This window comes from Brienomyrus brachyistius, chromosome 21 (assembly GCF_023856365.1).
Source record: "Brienomyrus brachyistius isolate T26 chromosome 21, BBRACH_0.4, whole genome shotgun sequence".
NCBI classification, from domain to species: domain Eukaryota; kingdom Metazoa; phylum Chordata; class Actinopteri; order Osteoglossiformes; family Mormyridae; genus Brienomyrus; species Brienomyrus brachyistius.
In genome coordinates, this window is record NC_064553.1 from 11,002,119 (window position 1) to 11,027,011 (window position 24,893).

A 24,893-nucleotide genomic window follows, 5' to 3' on the forward strand; every position below is an offset into this window, starting at 1 on the left:
CTCGAAATGTAGCCTTTCGCACACAGAGCTGCATCTTGTCTGAGCCTCATTTTTAAGATGTGAGAATAACTTTATTAGCCGCTGAGCTGGATTTAGTAAGTAAACATTCAAACAATATACATTTGTGTTTCTTTGTATCGGTTGTTTATGGTGTAAATGATATATTCAGCTTCTGCAATTTCATGTGTTTCACATGGTCATATGTTTATATGTTCGTGCATTCTCACGTTAAGGTGACATGGCAAATGTATAGCATGATTTGGTGTGATATGAAATCGGTCTGATGGACTATATTGCCTAATTTGCCGAATTCAAAGATTCAGCTCATAAAATAGTGTGTGTAGCGCACTTTCTAGGTTTTTCACTTAATCTTGGACATGATGTGCACGCAGAGGCATGTGTTATTTATGCAAATTTATCCTTTCTACGTCCCAGTTAAACCAGCATCGCTAGGAAATCAGTAATCCCGTAAATTATAAATAAACAGATCACTGTCCTATTAATGACTCTAAATTTGCCAAAAGTCGAAGCTGATCTGTTTGGAAAAGGATGAAGCTGTTTTTTTTTTTCCCTAAATGCCCTTTGAAGTCTCCGGCAAACAAGCTGGCTGGATAATTTATTCGAGTGCGGCGGCGGAGTAATTACTTTTGGTTTACTCAGGGGTGGGGCAGCGTTGACACAGCGGAGCGAGACGGCGAGGCGAGGGCCCGGAGCGGGCGGGGTGCAGGGAAGCCTGGCCACAGTGCTTGTTTGACGAGAGATTACGGTGACGGATTGGACAAACACCTCGTACGTGATGGAGCACAGATGGAGCGTCCGCTGCAAGGGCACACCTGGCGGCAGTTTGCTCAGTGTGCGGCTGGGGCCCCTCACTCCTCTCCCGTTGTTTTATTTACCTCCGGCAGGTAAGGGCAGGCCCTGGGACGTCATACGGAAAGCCCTGCTTTCTAAGGTGTGCTTAGCTGATCCCCAGGCCACACTGTAAGGGGCAAGGCCGGACTTATCCACAGGCTCGGCCCAAGACCTGGAGATGTGGGGGGCACCAAAATAGTTGTTTTTTTCTGGTCGTCACAGTAGCATTTTATGCAGAGGGTAGGGCCCCAAAAAATAATGGGCCAGGAGCCCCACCCCATCTAAATTCAGCCCTGGTGAGGGGGATTTATCCTGGACCCAGGGTGATTCGTTCAGTGGTCAAAGTGAAACGAACATGTTCAGTGTGTATGTGTCGGGGGGGTGGGGTTTGCATAGATCATATTTGGGGACCAAATATGTCCCCAAACTGTGGTAAAACCGTAAAATCTGAAATTTCCTTACTTTGGGGGACATTTTTCAAGCTCCCCTTTTTGGATCATATGTTGTAAAAATGTGATCAAAAAACTAAAAATGCCATAAGTCTTCTGTTTTGTTTGATCACTTACGGTTAAGGTTAGAGCTGGGTGGGGGTTTAGGTTTTTTCTGTAGAAATGAATGGACAGTTCCCACAAAGATATTAATAGAAAATGTCTGTGAATGTGTGTGTGTGTATGTGTGTGGGGATTAGGTTTATATTACATTGTGGAGACCAAATGTTCACCACATTGTAATAAAAACCATTTTTCAGGTCCCCACAAAGATATAATTACAAACCTGTGCGTGTGTGTGTGTGTCTGTGTGTGTGTGTGTGTGTGTGTCTGTGTGTGTGTATGCGTAAAGAAAGCAAGCTGGGATATGTGCAAAGAAGCATTCCATTGTACCTGTGAAAATAAAACCTCAGCATTATTCTTTTCTCCCCACTATAATGGTACTATGACCTACCTGGTCGTTTCTAGGGTGACCAGATAATCCATGTCAGGGGGGACACTCTGAGTTAGGACAGGAATTGTAAATTACCATTTCAATTAAAAGGACCTGGATTTCACTTCAGCACCGAGTTCCTGCTGTGTGCTGATTGGTCAGTCTCCTATAATCACGCATGAGGTAATAATGTTAATGTGAAACAGCTGGATGAGTCTTTCAATCAAGGAAACAAACCAGTCAAAGCACAAGAAAAGCTGAACTGTTTAGCCGAGCACAGGGGCCTTTCAGTTTGAAAGCAGTTTGTAAAACCCGAAGTAGCTCAAAGTGTCCTCCCTGACATGGATTGTCTGGCCACCCTAGTCATTTCTCTAATATGATCCCATCCCAGACTGGCCTCCTTGGGCACCAGGCAACAGGCATTCAACTGCTAATGCACAAACACCGGCATGTAGCAATATGGTGACTGCTAGTGCACAAGCACCAGCATGTAGCAATGCTGGGACAGCTAGCATGCAAGCAGGACTGTGACTGCTGGAACACAAACACCGCCGTGTAGCAGTTCTGCGACGTTTGGCACAAAAGCACCCCTGTTTAGCAATGCTGTGACTGTTAGCACACAAGGCTAGCACACAAGCATTGCCATGCAGCAATGCTGTGACTGTTAGCACACAAGACTAGCGCACAAGCACTGCCGTGCAGCAATGCTGCGACTGTTAGCACACAAGGCTAGCGCACAAGCACCGTCGTGCAGCAAAGCTGCGACTGTTAGCACACAAGGCTAGTGCACAAGCACCGCTGTGCAGCAATGCTGCGACTGTTAGCACACAAGGCTAGTGCACAAACACCGCCGTGCAGCAATGCTGCGACTGTTAGCGCACAAGACTAGCTCACAAGCACCGCCGTGCAGCAATGCTGCGACTGTTAGCGCACAAGGCTAGCGCACAAGCACCGCCGTGCAGCAATGCTGCGACTGTTAGCGCACAAGGCTAGCGCACAAGCACCGCCGTGCAGCAATGCTGCGACTGTTAGCGCACAAGGCTAGCGCACAAGCACCGCCGTGCAGCAATGCTGCGACTGTTAGCTCACAAGGCTAGCGCACAAACACCGCCGTGCAGCAATGCTGCGACTGTTAGCACACAAGCACCGCCACGTAGCAACGCTGCCACTTTGTTGCTGTGGGGCAACTTGTTAGGGAGCAATTAGCTAGGTCTTAAGCCATTGTCCCATCTATCATTTGAAGCTCTGCTCGTGTGACACATGGGTCCGGATATGTCTCACATTGCTAAAGGCCCCATGCAAAATACAGGCGCACTCCAAAACAAAACGGGATGATGGTTTCACCATTGCACCCTGTTAAAAAAATGGGGGGTGGTACCTAGGCAACAAGTATATCCTGATACTTTGAACGCTGCAGTAATGAGACAGGTGTAGCAACCTGACTTGGATTCCATCCTCCAGGTATGGCCTGGGGTTGACTGATGTTATCCAGAAAGAAGGACCACTCCTTTCCATCGGCTTGTGGGGAATATTACATTACAGATAGGGCTCTTTCCCCAGAACTTGAAACGAATCTTCCCATCTTCTTCTTCTAAGTCTTTATAATTGGGCAGTGTGTGAATAACCATATTTAAAGCTAATTAAGCTCATCCTGTCATTAGAAGGGTTTAGTGGTTTCACGGACTGATTTAAATCTGTGGTACATTATCCTAAAACGGATAAATAAGCAGATCGATCCACTGCTAGGAGCTCAGCTTGTGGGAACTTTCAGCACCGATTCTGTATTGACGGTCCTTTCCGTAGGTCTCTACAGAGGGCTGGAGTGTCGCAGTCGTTTTCCCAGTGGGCCGATAAGTATGTGGGCAGCCAAAATTTGTCGTGGGGATCTCCCCCCTCGCCAGAAATTACCGTAGTGGACCGTAAAGTCCAGGGACGATTTTTAATCCCTGTCCAGTTCCGTCTGTACAGAATCAATGCAAATGTCCTCTCATTTGCACATGTAAATTAAGTCTCATTATACTTAACGCGTTTGCGAACATAACTTTACACAGATTTTATTCTGATGGTGTAAATAGCACCATAAACCTTGGTGATGTTCCACATTTTTGCTGTTAATTCCTAGTTAGTCTCTGATATATGCTATATATGCTCATCTTGGGGTTAGGGTTAGGGTTAGGGGGTGAGGGGGTGGGGGGGTGGGGGGGCTGGCTTGGTGTTGGTTTGCAGAGTTACAATGAGTCCTGTCAAGCAAACTATACTGTAGTTAGAGATATATTAGTAATAATATTAGACTACTGTTAGAATATATATATATATATATATATATATATATATATATATATATATATATATATATATATATATATATATATATATATATATAGAATACAGCATTACTGGCTTGTTAACCATATTGCACCTCCAGCATCATGTGACAGGGGAAGTCTGAGTTCAGGTGTTCCCATTGGTTGGTAGTGATGAGCATCCAGGGTATTGTTTGGCCCCATTGGAAGGGACACTAAGCAGAGCTAAAAATATTCTCCGGGCCTGCATCTTGTTTCCAAATCCTTCCCACCCACCCACAGGCAAGAGAGACCTGCTAGTAACACCACGCAGAGGGTGGAAGGATGGAGTGCATGAAAGCCCCTTTGTGCACCCCTCCCCTCCTGCTTCCCCTGGCCTGGAGCATCTCATAGCTCACATTTTTGTTCTCATTAGTCGAGACCCCAGGAACGGTTCCCGCAGAGGACAGGCCTGGAAATGGGGGCCAGTTCTCTCCCACTGGGTGCTTCCAGCACTGGGAGGTCAACACTGTCATCACAGTAATTGCCTGATATTAAGCCCTTTCCAGAAACTGGTCCCGTTAAACATTTAAAGGTTCTTCAGTCTTGGCCCGCTTACCAGTCACCCATTCCAGTAACCTTTATTTCTAATCTAGCGCATAGATACCAATTCTGAAATGGGAGTGCAATCACTTTATTTAATCATTATTAGATCTTCATTACCCAAGAGTCTAAGATCCAGAAAGGAAGCAAACGATGTAATAGAGACTGGGAACTGATGAACTGGTTAAACTAAACTAAGCTAAATTAAGTTAAACTAAACTAAACTAAACTAAACTAAACTTCAACAGTTTGAGTTCTTCTAAAACATTCATTCACCATCTGCTTATGGTATTATATCTGCTGTTGATTGAACACTTTGGTAACTTGTTGGTTAAGTGCAGAAAAGGTGTCTCTCCCTTCTCCATCCGAGGTGCCAGGAATCGGGGACCATAAGCCAGAGAATTCTGCTGGCCTCGTGCCACATCCCGCTTCTTGCCTCCTCCTGTTTTTTCCTCTTTATGATTTTGCCTGGGTCAAACCTCCTCTGAGTGGTCCGAAACTGCCCGGCTGGCTCTGCCTTCCCATTCATCAGCCCACCAGCCCAGTGTCTCCAACTGGGAAATCAACACTCGCTCCCAGTGGGTATGCTGGAGCAGAGGTACTTGCACCCCAGCAAAGGTGATCAGTGTTTGGGGAGGTATGCTATGTGGAGGGGGGAGTGGGGCTGCTGTGTAGGGGGTGGAATCACCTAGGAATGTTGCACTGAAAACTGAAAACAAAGGCCCAATGAGTGTGAGTATGAATGTCCAATCAGCAACTAGCAAGACATATTTACTTCTCCTTATGACAATGTTCCATGTTCTTTTCACCACAGCTATCAGCTTGCAACTTTTTCCATTGCCACCACCAATGCTACCCCCCCCCCCCCCCCACCCAAACCGGGTGAAACTGGTTTGCAAATGGGTGAAAACTCAAACGTACGTTTACCTCTACGGCACCCTATTCAGCTTTCTGTTGCAGAGCCGGGAACCAGCCAGTGTCGGCCTGTGACTGGGCCACTTTCCATACCTGAGGCTCAATCTCAATGATACACCGTTAGGAACAGTGTACAGTACACTCTAAGCACACAGTGCAGAGTTCCCATGAAAGCCTCCCTCTGAGGAAGGTAATCAACAGGACCAGAACTGAGAATTACCTATTAATTATTAATTCATTATTTTGGCACATGTCAGCACTGGACATAAATCCTGTGTTCCTGCCACATTAAGACCCACCATCAGGCAGCAAGGCAACATACTTGTGACTCGCTCTGCGATTTGTCTTTCTTGTTCACCCTGTACCCAATCTGACAAGACAGTCCCCCCCGCCCCCATAGCCACACTCACTTCTTAATCCACTAACGACGATGGCAGTGCGATTTCATGGACGTTGTGAGCTCAGATAGCCGGAACAGCTGCAGGAAATGGGCAAGCTCAGCACCGGAGAGCCGATGTATGCATTTGTTTACATGAAAGAACTTGGAACGGAAAGATATGCTGTAAATTGAGGCAGCTTGTTCAGCCGGGATCTGCGATGTACCAAGTCAATGAGCGTGACTTGTCCCTGAGCTCAGAGCTGGTACCTTGAAGAGGAGTATCACAGGTTCGGAAAGCCGGCAGCCTGACAGGTATTTGGCCCCTGGGGGGAAAATGGCGGTGGTTCAGACAGATCGGGTGTTTGGCGAAAAAAGGCGCACAGCCGGCGAGCATCTGTCGCGTGCGAAGCGCACAGCTTCCCAGCAGCCTTGGCGACGCAGCAGGTGCCGCCCGGTCCCCCAGGCTGAGCAGTGCCCGATCGGCGGCAGAACTACGCGGTAATTTGCCGACCCCTGAAACTGCCAGGGGCGAAACCGCGCACAGGGTGAGAGGAGCACAAAGAGGCTGCAACAGGTGGACCACGAGCGAGACGTCACAGACAACAAAAAACGCAGCCCAGATGGTACTTCGGGGAAGACGTGTCATCAACTGAAGTTATTCACGCAGAGTATTTCTGGGGTGTGTTTTGTCTGGGGGGGGGGAAAGGTGTACGGTTGTAAATCATTGTAGTGGCTTAAACACAAATCGGTTTCTCCTGAAAAGATAACAAACTGGGTCTGTCCCTCCTTTACAGAATGGCAGCGTGCTGACAGAGATCACGATGGAGATACTGAAGATTGACTCGAGCCCCTAACTGGTCATGGGATGAGCCGGAACAGGCCAGGGTGTGGAGGGGTGGGGGGTTTCCTCATTCTGGTTTGTTGGGGCTTTTGACCCCTGTACTGGCCTTGATCCGGGCAAATGGGGGCTCCTGGACAGCCACGGGTCACCACTCAGTGACACATGACCAGCCACGGTTCATTTTTGTGGGACAATGAGCCAACTCCTCCCTTTCCCGGGCCCCAGCCTAGTCCTCATCCCGTTACAGGCCGAAATGCAGTAATGATTGTTTGTTTTTCTGGTCGGCTCTTTGCCTGACCTTTCAGGTTGGGTTTATGGGACACGCAGCACTGACCTGGAAGCTCAGGCTTAATCTGCTGACTCCGAGCGGGCTTTTTCCGGAATGTCACCGAAAGAGAGCCGGGGAATCAGCCGGTGTCAGCCTGGGGCCTCTGGGGGTGGTGGGGGTGTCCATGCATTAAAAAAAACACACTGTGACTGGGCCAGTCTTGTTACCTGAGGTTCAGTCTCAGCTATACATTGTAAACACACAGTGCAGAGTTCCCATGAAAGTTTCTCTCTGAGGATAAAAGATGGTGATCATCAGGACCAAGATTACTAATATTACCTCTTCCATCTTAAGAATATTTAATTGTAATGTGTGTTGTATTTTAGTACATATGAGAAAAACAAAAATTGATGCAAATAAATACAATGATTGGTGTTTGACGCTTTGATGGTTGACCAGTGCTTGAAATGGAGAAATAAAGCAATGACATACTCTTGGAAACACATGACGTATGAAGACATATGGTCACTGTCAGCTTTGACGTACACTATATGGACAAAAGTATTGGGACGCCTGGCCATTACACCTACAGGAACTTTTGTGACATCCCAGTCTAAATCCATAGGCATCGAAGTAGAGCTGGTCCACCCTTTGCAGTTATGATAGCTGCCACTCTTCTTGGGAGACTTTGGAGTGTTGGACGTGAAGGCCTGGCTTGCAGTCTCCATTCTAGTTCATCCCAAATGTGTTTGAAGGGATTGAGGTCAGGTGTGGTCCTGTTAAGTTCTCCTGCAGGAAACTCACCCAACCATGTTTCTACGGACCTTGCTGTGGTACAGTCATGCTGGAACAGAAACTGTCCCACAGAGTTGGTCACAGGGAGTCCAGAGCCTATCCCATAAGCTACGAGCCCAAAGAATAACCCAGGTTAGGGTGCCGACGCGTCACAGGGCACACGCACCGTTCACATCTATGGACAATCGGGTAACTCCAATTAACTTTACAATGTTTTTGGACTGTGTGGGGAAACCCCAGGACAAGATGCAAAATCCACACACACGGGGCCACATCAGACACTTGAGCTCTAGTCCCAGAGGTGTGCGACTACAGCACCGTGCCCCCATGTCACCCCACTACTTTGGCTTGTGTTACATTTCACTGTATTTGTGTATCACATGATACAAGCATAATATACAGGAAAAAGAAACTAGTTTGATGTTAATACATTTTTCAGTGAAGATGATGATTGTGAGGAGCACAGTCACCACACACTTCTGGGGTTGGGTGTTTGAATGCCGTACCTGCTCTGTGAGTGTGGAGTCATGCAGGTTTCCACCCAGAGTTCAAATATATGCAGGTAGACTAACTGACATCTCTGAATAGGTTGTGGTACGTGTGGCACTGTGTGTCCTGTACTGGAGAAGGGTTTGGAAGTCAGATTGGTTGGAAAATGAAGGTAACTGTTGGCTGACTCCTCTCTTGTGGACCATCCATCTTCCACTGTGGATGAGACAGCAGCCGCACTGCAACTCTTGTAGTTCATGCAATTATTTTGTGATTTTGTCAATGACCTTGTAATTTTCATTCACTGAATCCATTACAGCTTGATCCAGGCACTTTAATAGTTAGCATGCCGTTAAAAAAACAACTAAACTATTAGGGAAAATGTGACGATGGAAGGTGTTTGTAAATAAATTTCTTCTCAATTGATAACTTAATGCTTTTCATTTGGAGGGGAAATGATGAGATTTGACTGTTTAGGCAAACTGCTTCTGTCTGTTGGGAGGCACTAATGAAAAAATGGATTCAGTTTTTGTTCAAGTGGGCTAATCCAGGGACTGGAATTAAATTAAATCAAAGTCCTAAATCAGTAAAGAGGTCTAAATGAAGTTGGAGTGCAGGTAAATAGAGGCTGTAATTAATAAGGAGCCTGTGGGATCTGCTCAGTCGGATGAGTAGCCACTATCAGCATTTTACGGTTCACGCGCGGCGGGGCCATCCCACAGAACTCCCAGAATGCCTATGGAGTTCAACTAACAAGGATGCTTAAACAAACAGCACCTTGTTTTTGTTGTAGGGTGTAAGTGTGAAGGTTGCTTCAGTGTGTGATAAAGGCAGTGTAAAGCAGGCCCTGTGCTGGGCTCAGCGGCACCTCGGCGGACCGTAAAATGTTCCTGTTCGCGGCACTTTTAGGAAAGGAGAGAGATGAAGTGAGGCGACCATGCCCCCCTTGGACCATCACGCACACACACACACACACACACACACACACACACACTCACACACACGCCCCCCGCATGCTCTCACCAGAGTGATGCCGATCGTGCCCGGGGGCTCTCTGCTTGCTTTTGTGAGTCCAGTGCCGAGGTCCCGTTTGGGGGCCTTTGTCCTCAGTTAATCAGGCGTAGCAAACGGAGGGACCTCCTGCTCATTGCGTATTCTCACTTTGTGGTATTGGGGTGGGGGCATCATGGGAAGTTCCCGCCGCACTGGCCTGGGGGATTGATAACGAGCAGCCTGGACACCTTGTGAACCCCCCCCCCCTTCCCCCCCGCACCCCTGCTGCTTGTGCCCCCAGTCAGCGCCACAGCAAAGCAGCCACATTTCTGAGCGTGCGATGGATTTTCTGTCCGTTTTGGCCCTCGGCACCCTTTCCTGGCCTCTGTACGTTACGTTTTATGTACGTTGAATTGAACTGAATTGAATTGAATTCCTTTATTCTTATTGTGCGGAGTACAGATGTTAAACTGACATCACCCGACCCACAGTCCTTTGCTGCCACTCAACAAACACACATCGAAAAACTCAATCACAACTCAAATCGAAAGGGCAGCGAGTGCGAGGCCTGAAAGACAACCAGGATCTGTTAGCTATGTGGGAAATCATGTAGTCTGTCAACATATAGCAAATCAAATACCAAACTTTATAGCAAACATTAAAGCTACTATGTACTGTGGAATTACATAGTATCTGGCTTTGTTTTAAGTATTACATGGAACAGAGTCAGTGTTCTTAAATGATTTATCATTTGTCGGTAATCCTCTTGCAAAGCTGATTGAGTCTCGGGTACCAGAAATTGATTCAGATTTCCTGTGTTGGTTCAGATGTCCCCCTTTTGAAGGTGTTTGTCTGAAGTGGCTCATACTTGGGAGGGGGGTTACACTGACCCCCCCCCACCCCCCCTTCCTGTGAGACAGCATCGTCATGGAGCAACTGGATGATGAGTGGCTGACGGGAGGCAGATGGATGGACCAAAGGGAGCGATCGTCAGCATCCTTTATGCTGGGCTGGGGCAAAGGTTGGGTCTGGATGCTGACAGACAAGCAGGTTACCATGACAATAATTAGAGCTGACTCACTCTTTCCTAGTTATAATCCCCGAGATGCAGTATTGTACAGGTGTCCTACAAATCCAATTACCATAACCATGGTTGTAGAGAAATAGCTTATGACAAAATAGAAAGCGATCAGCATGAAAACAACGTCATCACACCCTCGATCTTTTGATTTTTTTTTTTCCTGTTACAATGGATTCTACGTGTCCTATGAATAGTTCTGAGAATTTTCTTTGTATACTTATTTATAGCAGCCTAATTTAGTATTTCACAGCACATTGTGTTTTGTGGCTGCATGTTATATTGGGAAATCACTATCCAGAAAAAGTATCTTAGTCATTCATTACCATTAAAGAAATGTTTCTGTGACGCACTATTTGAAAAGCAGGTATTGGAAATGAATGAATGGATAGATTTAAAAAATGCTGCCTTAAGGACTTGAGGTCTGTGTAAACCTGTTGATCCCTCACAGTTTGGACTAAATTCGAGGTGATGCTGAGGAGAAGATCTACTCCCTGGGATATTCCCTACTTTGCACTGATTGTTTCTAGATCCTGGACCTTCCACAACCCTGTATCAGACAAGTGGTATAGAAGAGAAATGAATGAATGAATGAATGAATGAACGAATGAATGATTAAACTTGGTCCACCTTAAGATATGGCAGGCTGGGCGAATCTGTCATTGGCTGATAAAGTGGATTTTATAGCTAAGGAGAAGACGAAGGCAGAGAAGATCTGCTTGCAGGGGATTTAGGATGGTGGGTGACCAGGGGGGTGACAGGCCCTCGAGTGGCGGGACATCCTGTCAAGGGGACGACACTTTTCCTGCAGGCAGTGGAAAAACAAAATAACAGCACTGGAGTGGATTGCAAGCATGTAATGGTCTTTTGTCTGCTACTATTGGAGTGTGTGGAGGCGGGGATGGGTTTGGAGGGTTGGGGAGGGGGGCTGCGTTTCCTTCCCCACAGGGTCCCGCCACTGCCCCCACCCTCCCCGCTGTCCCTGCCCCCGGAGCTCCATGCTGTGATTCTTTTTTAGTAGGGGTCCTGAAACCCTCCCATCCAGGACGCCCTTGTCAAACTCCTCAGCGCTTAGAGGCATGTGATGCGAAGTAGGCTGTCACCACAGCCATCCTGCTCCGCTGCTAAGGGGACGCGGGCCCAGACTTCCATGGCCGCTGTTCTTGGACCTGTTATCACTATTCTTAACCTATCCTGCCAAAGTAAATGTCCGAAAAATGAGTAAAATGCCACTTTTTCTACGACGTGAGAACAGAAATATTTTCAGTTCCATTCGATTTACAGCTTTTAAGTGAACAAATTCCCACTATCGTGAAACTAGGTGTCCTTTTCTGACCAGCACAGCAGGGAGTTTTACTTTACGCCGTGAACGCTGACGTATGTCACGCACATGTTACTTCGTCACGTGCTGGTGGCTGTCATGGGCCACCGTGTTCCGTGGGTCTGTTGACTTTGCGGGGTATAAATTAACAAAAGGTGCGCAAATGCAGCCATGTTTGATTACAAACCAATCTGCATGCACATGCTGCCTCTGCAAAGTCAATAAAACGATTATTTATGGTCTGAAAACAAGGATGTGCATGTCCAGTGGACTGCTATCGTTAGAAAGCCCTGCCAACTGCGGCCTGGAACACATCGATCACCTTTACACTTTTCTTCGTACATTCTCTGTTTGTATTCCTGAAATAGCAACATGGCAGCGGGTAAAAGGGATTCGGCTCGCACCAGTCTGCACCTAACAACTGTTCTTTGTAAATTTCTTTAAGAAGTGACAAGTACAAGAATTTCAATGCATAAAAACCATGGAAATGTACTTTTCAGAATTAAGATTGTTTATAAGGAAACTGTTTATCTTTAAATCAGTATAATATAATGTATTTTCATTACTGCCAGCAGTACAGATGATTGCTAGATATATATACTAAAATGGGATGTTGTGTGTAGAAAGAATCAAATAAATGCGATATTTCAAATTAGGCGTAGTACACCCTGGGAAAATGCCCAAAACAGTTAAAACTCGTACAATTCACAAAGTAACAGGCAGTTAGGGACAGTAGAGAGCGGGAACTATGTGTCACCTCTGTGTCACATTCCAGAGGGGACCGAGACAGCGAGTGCAAGAGTGCCACCCCCCAAAATCCCGTCCCATACAGTGCTCGTCACTCATGGCAACGGCACGAGTGGCACAATGGCACATGACAGTCAAATGACACCCCGCACCCCCCCCCCCAGCAAACTCCCCCACCACCTGAAAAACTCCAGCTGTCTGTTTGCTCCCAGTTTCATGCAGCCTGGGAATGTACAGTATCCTGTTAGTTGTGGAAGAGAGATGGTGGGGTGAAAGGGGAAGGGTCAAAGGTCGCTTCAGGGGTCCCATGATGCCCTGCACCTGGCTTGCAAAGGAGGATGCAACAATGGAGGAGAATGTGGGACGGAGGTGTGTGCTCCAAGGACCAGGGAACAGCAAGGCAGCGAAAGCGCGACTAACAGGACTTCCCCCGTGGTCGTCGGCGGTGGTGGCATCTCCCGAGACGTCTCAAACACCCCCTTCACATCCTCCGTGAAAGCTGTTACTTCAAAGTGACAAACTTTTCGTGGGAGACGCTTTTGAAGACAAAAGGATCGATCCGCTGATTGATGATTGATTGACAAACACTAAATGGGACCCAGTTCCTTCTTCTTCTCAGCAGATGGTCGTTTCTCGCGTAACGCTCGCCGCGAATAAAATTTAGAACAATGAATGCAAATGAAGAGGTGCCTAAATGAAACGTTTTAAGCTTCCGGATTTGCACACCACGTTCTTTATGCTGCTCAAATTAAATCCAAGCAAAGCAATTAACACCTCCCAAATAAAGAGTATCACGTCGATAAGTTACAGTTCTGCATTCAGAATTGACATTGTTAATCAAAAATCGAATAATTTGGTGATAAAACACTAAATGGGGCAAAGCAAGAATGTAGTGCTCTGATAGACCTGCTCTTTTAACCTACTTTCCGCTGGTTACTTTATTGGTTCGGAATTGGGTTAAACCAGGCAGCGACTGATGGTGCGTGATAAACCCGTGCTTTACGGGTTCGGAAAACTCATTTCCCCCTCCCACCAAATTTCATCGCATTACTCTTTTCACATGGATACTAAAATTGTCATTTTCAATTAGGAAACAGATAGAATATGTGGCGAAAAACAACATATTTTTGTCGTTTTTTTTAGTGTCTCACATACTTCAAAGGGGAACAGACATTGTCACTTGCTCCAAACCTGCAAGGTGACCTATTCTCTTTAACAAATCAAACATATTCAAAATTCATACTGTTATTCTTATCTTAACCGCTTATTATTTGGTAATAAGACCCGCTTGCACAGTTTAAGCATTCTTTATTAAATGTACAAGATAATGCAACGACAACACTATTCATACAAAACAATTATATGTTCATATCATTGGAAAGGGAATGAATGACATCGCATCTGTGCCGTACGTGTATCACAGACGTGGTCATCACAGTAAACCCTCCTTCCGTTTACACTCAAAGCTTCAAGCAGAAAAGTGCGAAAGGCCACGGTTTCCGTTTTCTGGGGTGTTTCAATCTGTAATTATTGTAGAGTCCGGATGCTGAAAGAGCACAAGGTGAGCTGCAATCAGGCATCGACACCGGGTCAGAACTGAACTGCTGTTGGACAAAACGTACATGTCCTGGCAGCAAGGTCCTATAATGTTTTCCTAGGAACAGTAACTGCATGATCTTTTACCAGGTTTATAAGGGGAAAAAAACAGCCGTCCCATAACCTACAGGTACAGCACAGCCTACGGAACCTGCCACAACATTAGGAGACACGTGGCAGTTTTTCAAAAAAAAAAAATCTTTTTTTTTTTTAAAAAAAGGATTTTATGTATTGTCCAGTGAATGGGTATAATTGTCGTGTCGCCGTCTCCTCCCCGGCCGAAGTCAAAAAACCAACCCCTGTTGGAATCTGTGGGTAGAACTGTATCATCACAAAGAATTTCAGAGGCTGACTGGACAGCAGTAAATTGGGAGGCTTGAGTCCCGGAGAAAGAGTGGCCTTGTTCAGGGGCTACACACTGCAGCTGCCTCTCCGTCGCCCCTCCTGCCCCCCCATAGTTTATTACACACGGCCGTGTCATGAATGGACGCTGCTGTTTTACAGTATGTCACAATTACAGGACTTATCTCCCAGCCCCCCACCGACGCGGCCTGGTCTCCTGCGAGGTCCTCGCGCCGTAATTCTTCCAGAGAGGGCCAGCATAAAGGGGAACTGTTTGGGAGGTCAGCCCGGCCTACAAAGTCCTGCCTTCAGGGCCCATCCAAGTCGTCCCTGGTTGTATTCTTTGGCACCAGGGGGTACAGAAACACAGATTGTTCCCCCTTCTCGAGTTGGTCAAAATTATGGAATGGCAGAAACTACTGTATACAGGACAGTTTATAGGTTCAAGTAGGGTTAGGGTTAGGGTGGTTTTTTTTTTTACAAGTGACACTGGGGACCCTGAAGGAGACCATTATCACCCACGTCTCCATATCAACCCATGAATTTGCTCTAACAATTTCAAGAAGTAGAAACTGCAAGAAAGGCTGCATTTCTTTCTGCGCCGAGGCTCTGCATGCGTGGATTTCAGCATCTACTACGTTGGTGCTACAGCTCAGATGTTCCATATCGTCGTGTTATTCCGTTTCAGTCGCAGTCTTTCATGGCGGATGTTTTCTCCAGGAAATTTGCCACACGGAAGCTCGAAATCACAGCCGTAATTGTGGGAGCAGAAAGTGATGCTCGTGGTGCTGTATACTTCCTGCCAACCTACCATTCCAGGTCAAATTATTATGCTAGATGCCACAGTTTACATAAAAGCAATATATCGGCAAGCCGTTTTTAGTGTATTTAAATCAGAAATTGTTGTCTGTACCTGAATGTTTGAAATGTGCTTGAATGAAAGGAGTTTTATTTACTTTTCAAACTTTCTCCCTTCAATTTGGAACTTCCCATGTCTGTATGCATTGACCAAAATATTACGTTTCAGCTAATAATTTGGGAACGCGATGACAGAGAATCAATGCATTTTGACATGCTCGTTGTTCTGCTTTTTTAGTCTGAAATTCAAACATTAAACATTTCTCTTATGGGCATTTGAGTAACTGTCAGAGGCTTTTGACGAACGAGGCTTTTATGTTGACCGTTTTTTTTTTTTTTTTTGCTGCCTGCATATCGCCAGGCACATCTGGCCGGGCAAACTTCATGATGCAACAAGGCCTTAAAAAGGTGATTGTATCAGCATGTCCTATTGGAAAGTGTACAGCATATAGAAGGAAAACGTTCAGCCAGAAAACCAGAGGATCCAAATCGAAGAAAGCACAGAATTCCCATTTACGTGGTTGTTTAGAATGTTGTCTTATTATTTAAAACAAGTAAATATATAAAGAAAAGTCACATTTAAAAAACAATTATATATAGTAAAAGGTACTTTTGAAATAAATTGAATCCCAAGAGTGCGTGTGATTTAGCCAGAAATAACAGGCTACTTCGGCTGTTTTTGACTCAGCGAAAGGGGACCATGTTAAACCTTAACACCCCCCCCCCCCCATCTGTCCCCTTTTGTTGGCTCACGTGCTGACATCACACACTGCTGATGGGGCTAAAATCCCCCGCTTTTCCAACGGCCGCAGTTTTGAAAGGAACCCCCCCTGAAAGAGACTGATGTCAGAAATAGGGCCGACTCCATCGTCACTCAGCATCGGCCATCCAGAAAATCCTACGGCCACGTGCATTTTTCCCAGAGGCCTTTGCTACATCCACTGTTTTGCTTGTATCTCCCCCCAAATTCCCCCACTCACGTCATTATAGAATATTCTGTTTTTGCGAATGCATGCGAGACGCATGTTCAACATGCATAACATTTCACAGGCATGTTCTTGGCCACCTGTCGTACAGGTTATATGGGAATTCCTTAAATACTCGGGGACAAGAATAATACTCAGAAACACTGCTGGTCAAGAATGGGAGAACACGCACAAACTTTCCATACATGACAGTTAATCTCACATGCACTTGAACTGATATATGTTATTGATGTATGGCGTTTTTTGTGTTGACTCGATGTCGTACACATACGGTGTGCATTTAAAGTTCCCCCCTCACCAATTCTTACTGGAATGTTTTCACAGGTGTTGCAATCCATAGGGGGCAATGGTACAGTGAGACAGGTTACAGATTCCCTGTCACCTGAGAAGCGATACACTGTATCGTTGTCAATATTCTGCTTAAGAAGTGTATTTCCTATAATGACATTAGCTATATGTAGGAGTATGCCTCTCCCACAATGCTATAGGGCTGCTCTTTCCTTCTGGAAGGGCAAGAGACCACTGTCCCCAGGAAGAAACTAATTTCTCTCAAATTGTTTCCATTTTTTTTTTTCAAATCATTGTTTCACTGAAACTTTTATCCCAAGCAACCTATAATATTTTATGCATGTGTGATCCTCCTGAATTATTGAAATGTATCTTGTTCAGAGGCACAACACTGGAAACTCCCCTAGGACTCCAAACAGCAACCTTCGGTTTGTATATCCATTTGCTACATGGTAATACCACCTGTCTAATGGGGTTTCAAGGTTACATTTTTGAATATCATCTGAATGAAACTACATAAAATATACAGCTCTGGAAAAGAAATTAGGGCCCACAGCACAATGTTTTTTTTCATTCATTTCTTGATTTATGGGTGTGTGTCTGTGAATAATATATATTTTTTTGTAATATTTGTAAACTGCAGCCTGGTTCTTCCCTGTTTCTCATTAATGAAGGGCTTCTTCCTTGCTTTGTGGGACTTCAGTCCTGCTTCTATGAGCCTGATATGAACTGTCCTAGCAGTGCACTTCACACCTGCACTTAATGTCTGTCATTCCTTTTGAAGGTCACTTGATGACATCCTCCAATTCATGACAAACTGTCGGATAAGTCGACGTTCATCTCTAGCTTCAGACCTTTACCTGGCTGGTTTCTGGTCATTCCCAGTGTCTCCTCTTGCACCTTATTCTTGTGTGCTGCTGTCTTAGAAATTTTGAACCTGGAATCAACCTGTTGCTCAGCATAGCCTTCTGCCAACAGAACCTGGATTAAACCAGGATTTAAAAATGCAGATTTCTTTAAAAATATAGACTGGTCTCTTATTTTTTTCCAGAACTGCATTTTGTCAATAGAAAATTGATACATTATTCTGGACCTCTGGATCTATGGTCACATGACCAGTGTAGCATCGAAAATGGTCACATTTTGTCCATTCACATCAGTTATGTGCTATTGTCGTAGAAAGCATATTGCATCTCTGGCATACTTTACAGAGCTTGGCCTGTCGTGACTGTGCAGCCATTTTGTTTTTATGTATATCTACATCCAGTTCTGGGAAAGCACAATGCTGGAATGACACAGTTCTTGGGGGATCCTGGACCACAGCCGACTCTGCAAAGAAATGACAGCACCCCGTTTAAGAATATCCACCTGCCCCAAAGACTCTGTGGACAGTGCTAAGCTCCACCGGCTGTGGGAGGTGCTTCAGAGGCAGGATATACTGAAGATCTCAGGAGACCTTGTGAATTTCAGTGCTACTTCATTAGTGTTACTTCATTTTTTGTTAAATAAATAAAAGACAAAGTGGAAATAGCTCTCAGTGTTGGCTTCTTAGCTCACTGCTCACCTTAGCTTTAAAATCTTGGATTTCTGTTATGCTCAATGAAAATAGTGAAAAATAGCAGAAACACTCAATTGCGGAAAATGCTTTTTCAGAGCCAGTCAGACGACAGGTAGCGCAAAACTTAGAAACATTAAAATACCTACCAGGTATATATAAGTGTGTGTGTGTGTGTGTGTGTGCATGTGTGTGTGTGAGCGGGTATACCTATCCTTATGGGGACACAATATCTGTTTTTTTTCCATATGGGGAAAAAACTATTTTATAAAAATCAGTGACTACTATGAAAAGGTTAAAAACTCTTGTATTTTGTTTGGTTACTTATGGTTATGGTTAGGGCTGGGTGAGGGTTAAAGTTGTCATAGTTAGCCTTAGCATTTTTCCCATAGAAGTGAATGAGCGGGCCCCATAATGGATAGGTATACCCTACGTGCATGTGTGTGTGTGTGTGTGTGTGTGTGTGTGTGACACACAAAACAGGCTACAGAATCAGCAAAGGAGTCCCAGGACTCTGCCAAATATGGTTGCCGGTTGTTGCTCATACATTTGCTGTTGATCTGTTTCCTCCTGTTTAGTTCATCATATTGCTTCTCCAGAACCGTTCAACCTACAAAGACACATAAATAAAACACTCTGTTAGGACATGCTGTACACAATGAGCTTTCATAATGACTGGATGATCCAGAGGGGACATTCATCCATCTTCCATAACTGCTAATGCGGTAGGAGGTGGCTGGGAACCTGGTTCGCATCCCAGGAAGCACTGGACACAGGGTGGGTGGGTGGGGGGAGTATGTCATGGCGAATGATTCGTTCTTCTCAAACTAATCTTTCAAGTGAAGGAGAAGATCATTGTAAATCTGATGATTTGTTCAGTCGCTCCACTGATTTTAAAAAATGCTACATCGGTTATTTTTTTTTCCACCGAGTAATTCCTTATTTAATTCAGTCACAAGTAAACTAGATTATTCTCTTCACAACTGGCAGATAAAATATGTACTAAAAAAAATGCATGTTTAACTATCTATGAATATATATTACCAACTGAAGTCACAATTTTAAAAAAATCAAAACCATTTCATTATGTTTAATTAATTACAATTCATTAAACTTAATTAATTACAATTAATTAAATGTAATAAATTACAGTTGAATGAACACAGAAACCAAAATATCTGTCCCCTGAGAGCAGAAAACATTCAAGGGGTAGTGAAGGAATCAATGAACTCTTCTGAATGAATCTTTTAGCTGAAAGAACTCAATTGGATTCACTGAAAAGAATCATGAGTTCCATATTTAGACGCCAGTCCCTTAAACCATACACAGCCTATAGCCTGTTCACGGTGCTGCTCCAGCCATATACTGTCTTTTAATTTTCTCTTTAGGTCTTGTGTTGCAGAACATGATGAGCAATAATTATAATGCTCCGTGGTTTAAAGTTGATGCTCACATCCTCTGAATTAGTCATGCAATTTTTAACATCTGACAATTAGCACTTATTAACATGCAACAAAAGCAATTATAAAAACCAGCTGATGAACTAAAGTATTGCACTACGTGTCATTTTTCAAACTGCACACTATACTGATTACTATATTAGTTTAGACTAATTTCTATATAAAAAATATACAGTTTATTTTTCCTCTTAATTGTTGCATTTTATACACAAAGAAATCTTTCAAAATATCACTGAAATTAATACTAGATTAAACTAACTAATATAAAAAATAAATTAAATGAAAATTAGCATTCACTCACTCACTGGATGAACAGCTGCATTCATGCCTTTGGCATACCATTATATGACCGATTTACCATGATTTACCACGGTGTTCAGGGCACCATAGATATTTCAAATCCATAAAAGTTTAATATACTTCATTTCTGCAACTTTCAATGTATGTGGTTTGGCTTTAGCACCACGCTTTTACATGTCAGACGCATCGCGTTCAATGTACAGCCACAATGTGTTTTCCCCAGTGGCCAGTGAAAATATTTAAGATATAGACCAGTAAATGTTTGTAGGAACAGTGGCACTGCGAAAGCTAAGCTACAGGCAGGCCTCACACCAACACCAACACTCCACACGTGCTTCCCCAGCTGTCCTCGGTCCCTGATGAGGAGCCTAACAAGCTTTTAATAGCCCCTTCTCCCGTACCCATCCCTGGGCTGGTTTGCCCGCCTCGGGACCTCCTTCCCAGTCCCTGGAGGGGGCTGCCACCTAAAGTCGACGCCCGGGCCGTCAGTCATGTCTCCGCCAGACAGGGTCACTGGGGTTAAAATCGATTCTGCGGCCCACATGGGGAGCCTGGGCCGCAAGCTGACTCAAAAAATTTATATCAGGGCAGGACTGGCCCACCACCCACGGCTAGGCCGGGCTGGCCACTCCCACCGCGGTGACAGACCCAACAGAAGCTGGTGGAGTGTGAGTCCGGAGCTGCTGACCCTGCAAGCTGACCCCTTCAAACTTCAACCGAATTGTTCTGACAGTTTCCACGGTGACCAGGCACCCCAAGCTTATCCTACTTACTGGAGGAAAAAAAACTCAAAGGGGTGCAGAATCTTTATAATCCACTAAGTATGGATGCAAACGTTACACCTTCCTCTTTTACTTTTCCGACTGGGTTGGAGGGGGGGGGGTCCTCTCTCCCACTAAGTTTAAGTAAAGTATTAATATGAAATAAAGAACTATCTTACAATTTTACTTTACTCTTCATTTTACATTATAATTGAGGATCTTCTTCAACAATGAAGAGAAAATAAGTAATCCGGAATTTATAACGAAACATTAGATTCTTATATTCCATTCTGTTCAATCCCTCGCACTGGAATCTGATGCACCTTTTCCGCCACTATCACAAAAGTTACCCTTACTTATGTCCTACCTAACTTAACATTTTTAACAACAACAAAACAAAGGCAATTGCGTTAAATGATCAAAGGTAGGGACATTTTCACAGCAAATTGTTAGGATCGTAAGAATGTACAGTGAACCGAAAAGGGTTTTTTTTTCATGTAAGAGGTCTTTCTGACACTTTGGCTATAGCCAGAAAGCCCTAATAAAGTCCGAAGCTCAGAAACGGAAGCTGAGAATCCCTTGGCCATGACGTACAAGTATAAAAATTCGCAGGGAAAAAATGCATTCATCTTTTAGATTACGATCCGCCGTTTGTTTGAATGGGACTTCTTGCCTTCCCTCCGCTGATTAGCATATAATTCCTGTCACTTTCTTTTAAAGCTGCTGTTTGGCTTTGAAATGTATAATATGCGCCGGAGGCTCAAGTGATCGGGAGTAACAGAGAAGCACAAGACAATCTATCCCAAAGACACGCATGACCCTATTCGTCGCTACGATAAACCTGTTTAAACTACTTGTCTTTTTTTCTTAAATCGAACTTTGCAGTTGATCGAACTAATAGTCCGAGGCTCTTAAAAAATCGTTTGGCACAGCTACGACTTTTTGTCACATTTTCTTATTATAGTTTCCACCTCCGAAGCTTACTTAACATTTTTAAAACTGAAATATCACAAATTCCCCAAATGTTTTTGAGCAAAAGAGGTGCGTGTGATTAAAGTTACATCATAATCTATATACCACGGCGAACTTTTTTTCTAATCTGCCGAGAATGCCGCCAATGTTTGATCTCCCCTCCTTAAACCTTACAGCACCGTAAATTATCTAAAGTGTCACATAATCGATACGAAAAACCCAGCTGTCACAGATACTCCTCGCTGGGGAATTATAAGTTGACATGGCATCACGCCAAACTTTCTTACTCTCCGTCTCGGACATCCAGCATTAGAAATAGCAGCTTTACCACTGGTGTCGCTCGCACTACTATTCACAGTTATTTTTTATTATTGATGTTACTAACTTTATCGCTACACACTTTACTCACACCAACACAAAGAAGACAATAAATAATAATAAATAATGATTAGGTATTTTCTACCGCATGTTGCGGTGGTCGTGTACATTTAAATTATATGGAGAGTGTAAATTGAATAACAATGATCTTATTATTGTAGCAAAAAAAAGGTTGCAGAGCCAAATATCATTTCGCGCGTAACTTATCTCTCGCTTAAAAGTAATCGCGCAGTTGTACAGAAGGGATAATTGGACATGAACATGTTGGGAGTACAGTGGAGTCCTTGTGCTGTGTGTGGTAACTGATGGACTTCTTCAGCAGCAGAGACAGTGAAATCTCATCCCGCAACCAGATTCTTCTTTCTGGGCGCTGTCATTTCGCGGAGGGGGGGACACAATGACGAGCCAGGGAGTGATAGAGCTCTGATCTCCACGATGAGGAGATAACCAGCTGATTAAAATGGGTCGCTTGTTCTCTCCGGTCACTCGATCGGCGTGCGAACTCCCCTTATTTACAATCAAATGCAGTGACCGAGCCCCGCACAGCCCGCCGCACTTCTACCTTTGCCCTCCTCCACCTCCCCCTCCCCACCCCGCTCCAGAGATCCCCGAATTCAACTTACTCCCTTGCAGGTGCAACTGAGCAGCAACCAACTTTGAGTGCATCGCAGGCTATAACTTTTTTAAATGTACGTTTATTGAAATCGCAGCAATAAATTAGTTATCTGCTATAAACATTGTGTTAAGGTGTTCTGCACACTTATGGCAGGTGCAGGTGGGTGCTTGCTCAAAACCTTTAAAAGCTTTAAAATAATTACATAAAATAAAAAAATAAGATTTGATCGGATGAATTACTTTTACTTTCCTGCTACACTTATGGTACAAAGAAATGTTTACTGAAAAATAAGAATAATCGGTTGTCATTCAGGATATGGATGTGAAACAGGTATAATTGAAAATGAGTGTGGTGTAATTAACAGGTGACGATTATTTAGCGTTACGGTACCAAACGGTACAAAATACCGGGAACAGCATGCAGTGTATCATCGTATGTTTTTCTGTTTTGATTAAGATTTTTAAAAAACCTAGCACTGTCCGTCAAGTAGGCTAACGTTTTGTCATTACTTTTAGACATTGGGACCGCACGTGGACATTTAATTAGGTTGATGAAATTCATGGGAAATTTATGGATTCGACATAATCGAGTTTTGCGGTTCTGTCCGTATGCGAATGAAGAACCAAGCAACTGGAGAATAAGAAATTGCCTTTGAAAAGAAGTCATGCATGTAATTGCGTATATTTAACACAACCATTTAAAATCAGTGATTAAGAAGACATCCGTTTATTTGACTGTATTTCCCTTTTGGTGACGTGTGATTCGAAACGATTACAATATGCATAGTACCATACAATGTGTGTGTGTTTATATATATATATATATATATATATATATATATATATATATATATATATATATATATATATATATATATATATATATTGGAAACCATACATTTCATGCGCATTTTACAAACAATGCGTCTTGCGAGACATTTATGATTAAAAAAAAAAACTCAAGGTATAGACATTTAATGAACCGTTCGTTACATTCATCTACGACCTGATTGCACTAGCCAATGACTGAGGTAGAAGCTCTCACAATGAACGTAATGCGCAAAACGTGCGTATTTCGAAAAGAAGCAATATCTGATTGAAAATCATGCGTATGTCCATTGCGTATCATCTGAGTACCACATCGTTTAATATGTTGAGCATAACAGTAATTTGACCGTTTTTATTCAGTTAGCGAGACTGTAAACACGTCCACGCGTTCAGGGGAGAGTTTTACCCTCTCTCCCATTCAGACCACTCCGGCTGCGCCAGAGAAGTAAAATGAGCCTTTGTGGGCTCCATTCAGAATCCAGACCAACTTTTGTAAACCCTTTATTCTAAAAGCACACAAAAGGCCAATCTTTTTATAACTAAATAGGGTAACGAAGTATTGAATTTTAGCAATGGATTTAACTGAAATACTTGCTCCGGACAAGACTTAGGGTAAATTTTATAGACTATTCCATTTTCCTTAAATGCGATTAAGACCATTTGCGGACTTTAATATGCAATCAAATGTCAAATGTCCCCCATCATACAGGAGCACTAGCTACTTAATAAAATCAGCGACCATGTAAACTGCAGTCTAAGGTGATTATATTGAAACAGCCGAATGAGACATTTAGATGCAATTTAAATATTTCTTTTTTACGGTTAGTAGAAAACACAGGGGGGAAATAAGCGAAAGAGAAAGTAATTGGAATACAAATACAAACTATGAAATTCTTAGTGATTGATAAAAAATGTTTTACTGTCGAAAGCCGCCAGCTGAACTGTTAAGGCGTTTCATGTGTCTCTGCAGAAATAAAATAATTAGGCTCCTGATCATCTTTGGAGCTAATATGCTGGGACCGATGGGCTAGGGGATATTTTTTGACAGGGAAAGATGTTACAGTCCTTGGACTGGTACCTAAGAACTTAATTTGGGATGCCTCTAGTCTGTCTTGTGCTCAGTTGTTCACAGTAGGGCGCTCATTCAAATGACGTTTATATGTCACAGGTGGGTCTGTTTAAGAGGAAAAAAACACATTTAAACAAATATTTCATATTGCTCTATTTGTACTTTAATATGTTTTGTGAATGTTCAAAATAAGATGCTTGCGTTTTTGAAGGTGGTGTTTAATTCCAACCTGTCGGTCCAGTAGATGAACCGCTCTTTCGCCTGTCCTTTTCACAACGTGTATGACGCAGCTAAAGTTATAAAAGCTCACAAAACTGCTGTTTTTATAGGGCGGATCTTAAACAGACATTCCCCCGGGGTACAATTGACAAAAGATAGACACTTCGTCACAGGCTGTTTTT

At 43.8% G+C, this 24,893-nt stretch overlaps 2 long non-coding RNA genes across 2 annotated transcripts in view; one reads left to right on the forward strand and one right to left on the reverse strand.

Annotated features, from left to right (window-relative positions):
• Window positions 1–5,512, forward strand: LOC125716230 (uncharacterized). Its single transcript, XR_007384281.1, has 3 exons — window positions 1–95; window positions 661–905; window positions 5,029–5,512. It is a non-coding gene; the product is annotated as an uncharacterized LOC125716230 (long non-coding RNA).
• Window positions 5,513–13,776: 8,264 nt separating this feature from the next.
• The window catches only part of LOC125716820 (uncharacterized), a 35,239-nt gene continuing 24,122 nt past the window's right edge, over window positions 13,777–24,893 (reverse strand). The window contains exons 2-3 of the long non-coding RNA XR_007384407.1: window positions 18,657–18,719; window positions 13,777–17,883 (exon numbers count right to left, since the gene is read on the reverse strand). This is a non-coding gene — a long non-coding RNA (uncharacterized LOC125716820). The remainder of the gene's footprint in view (window positions 17,884–18,656; window positions 18,720–24,893) is intronic.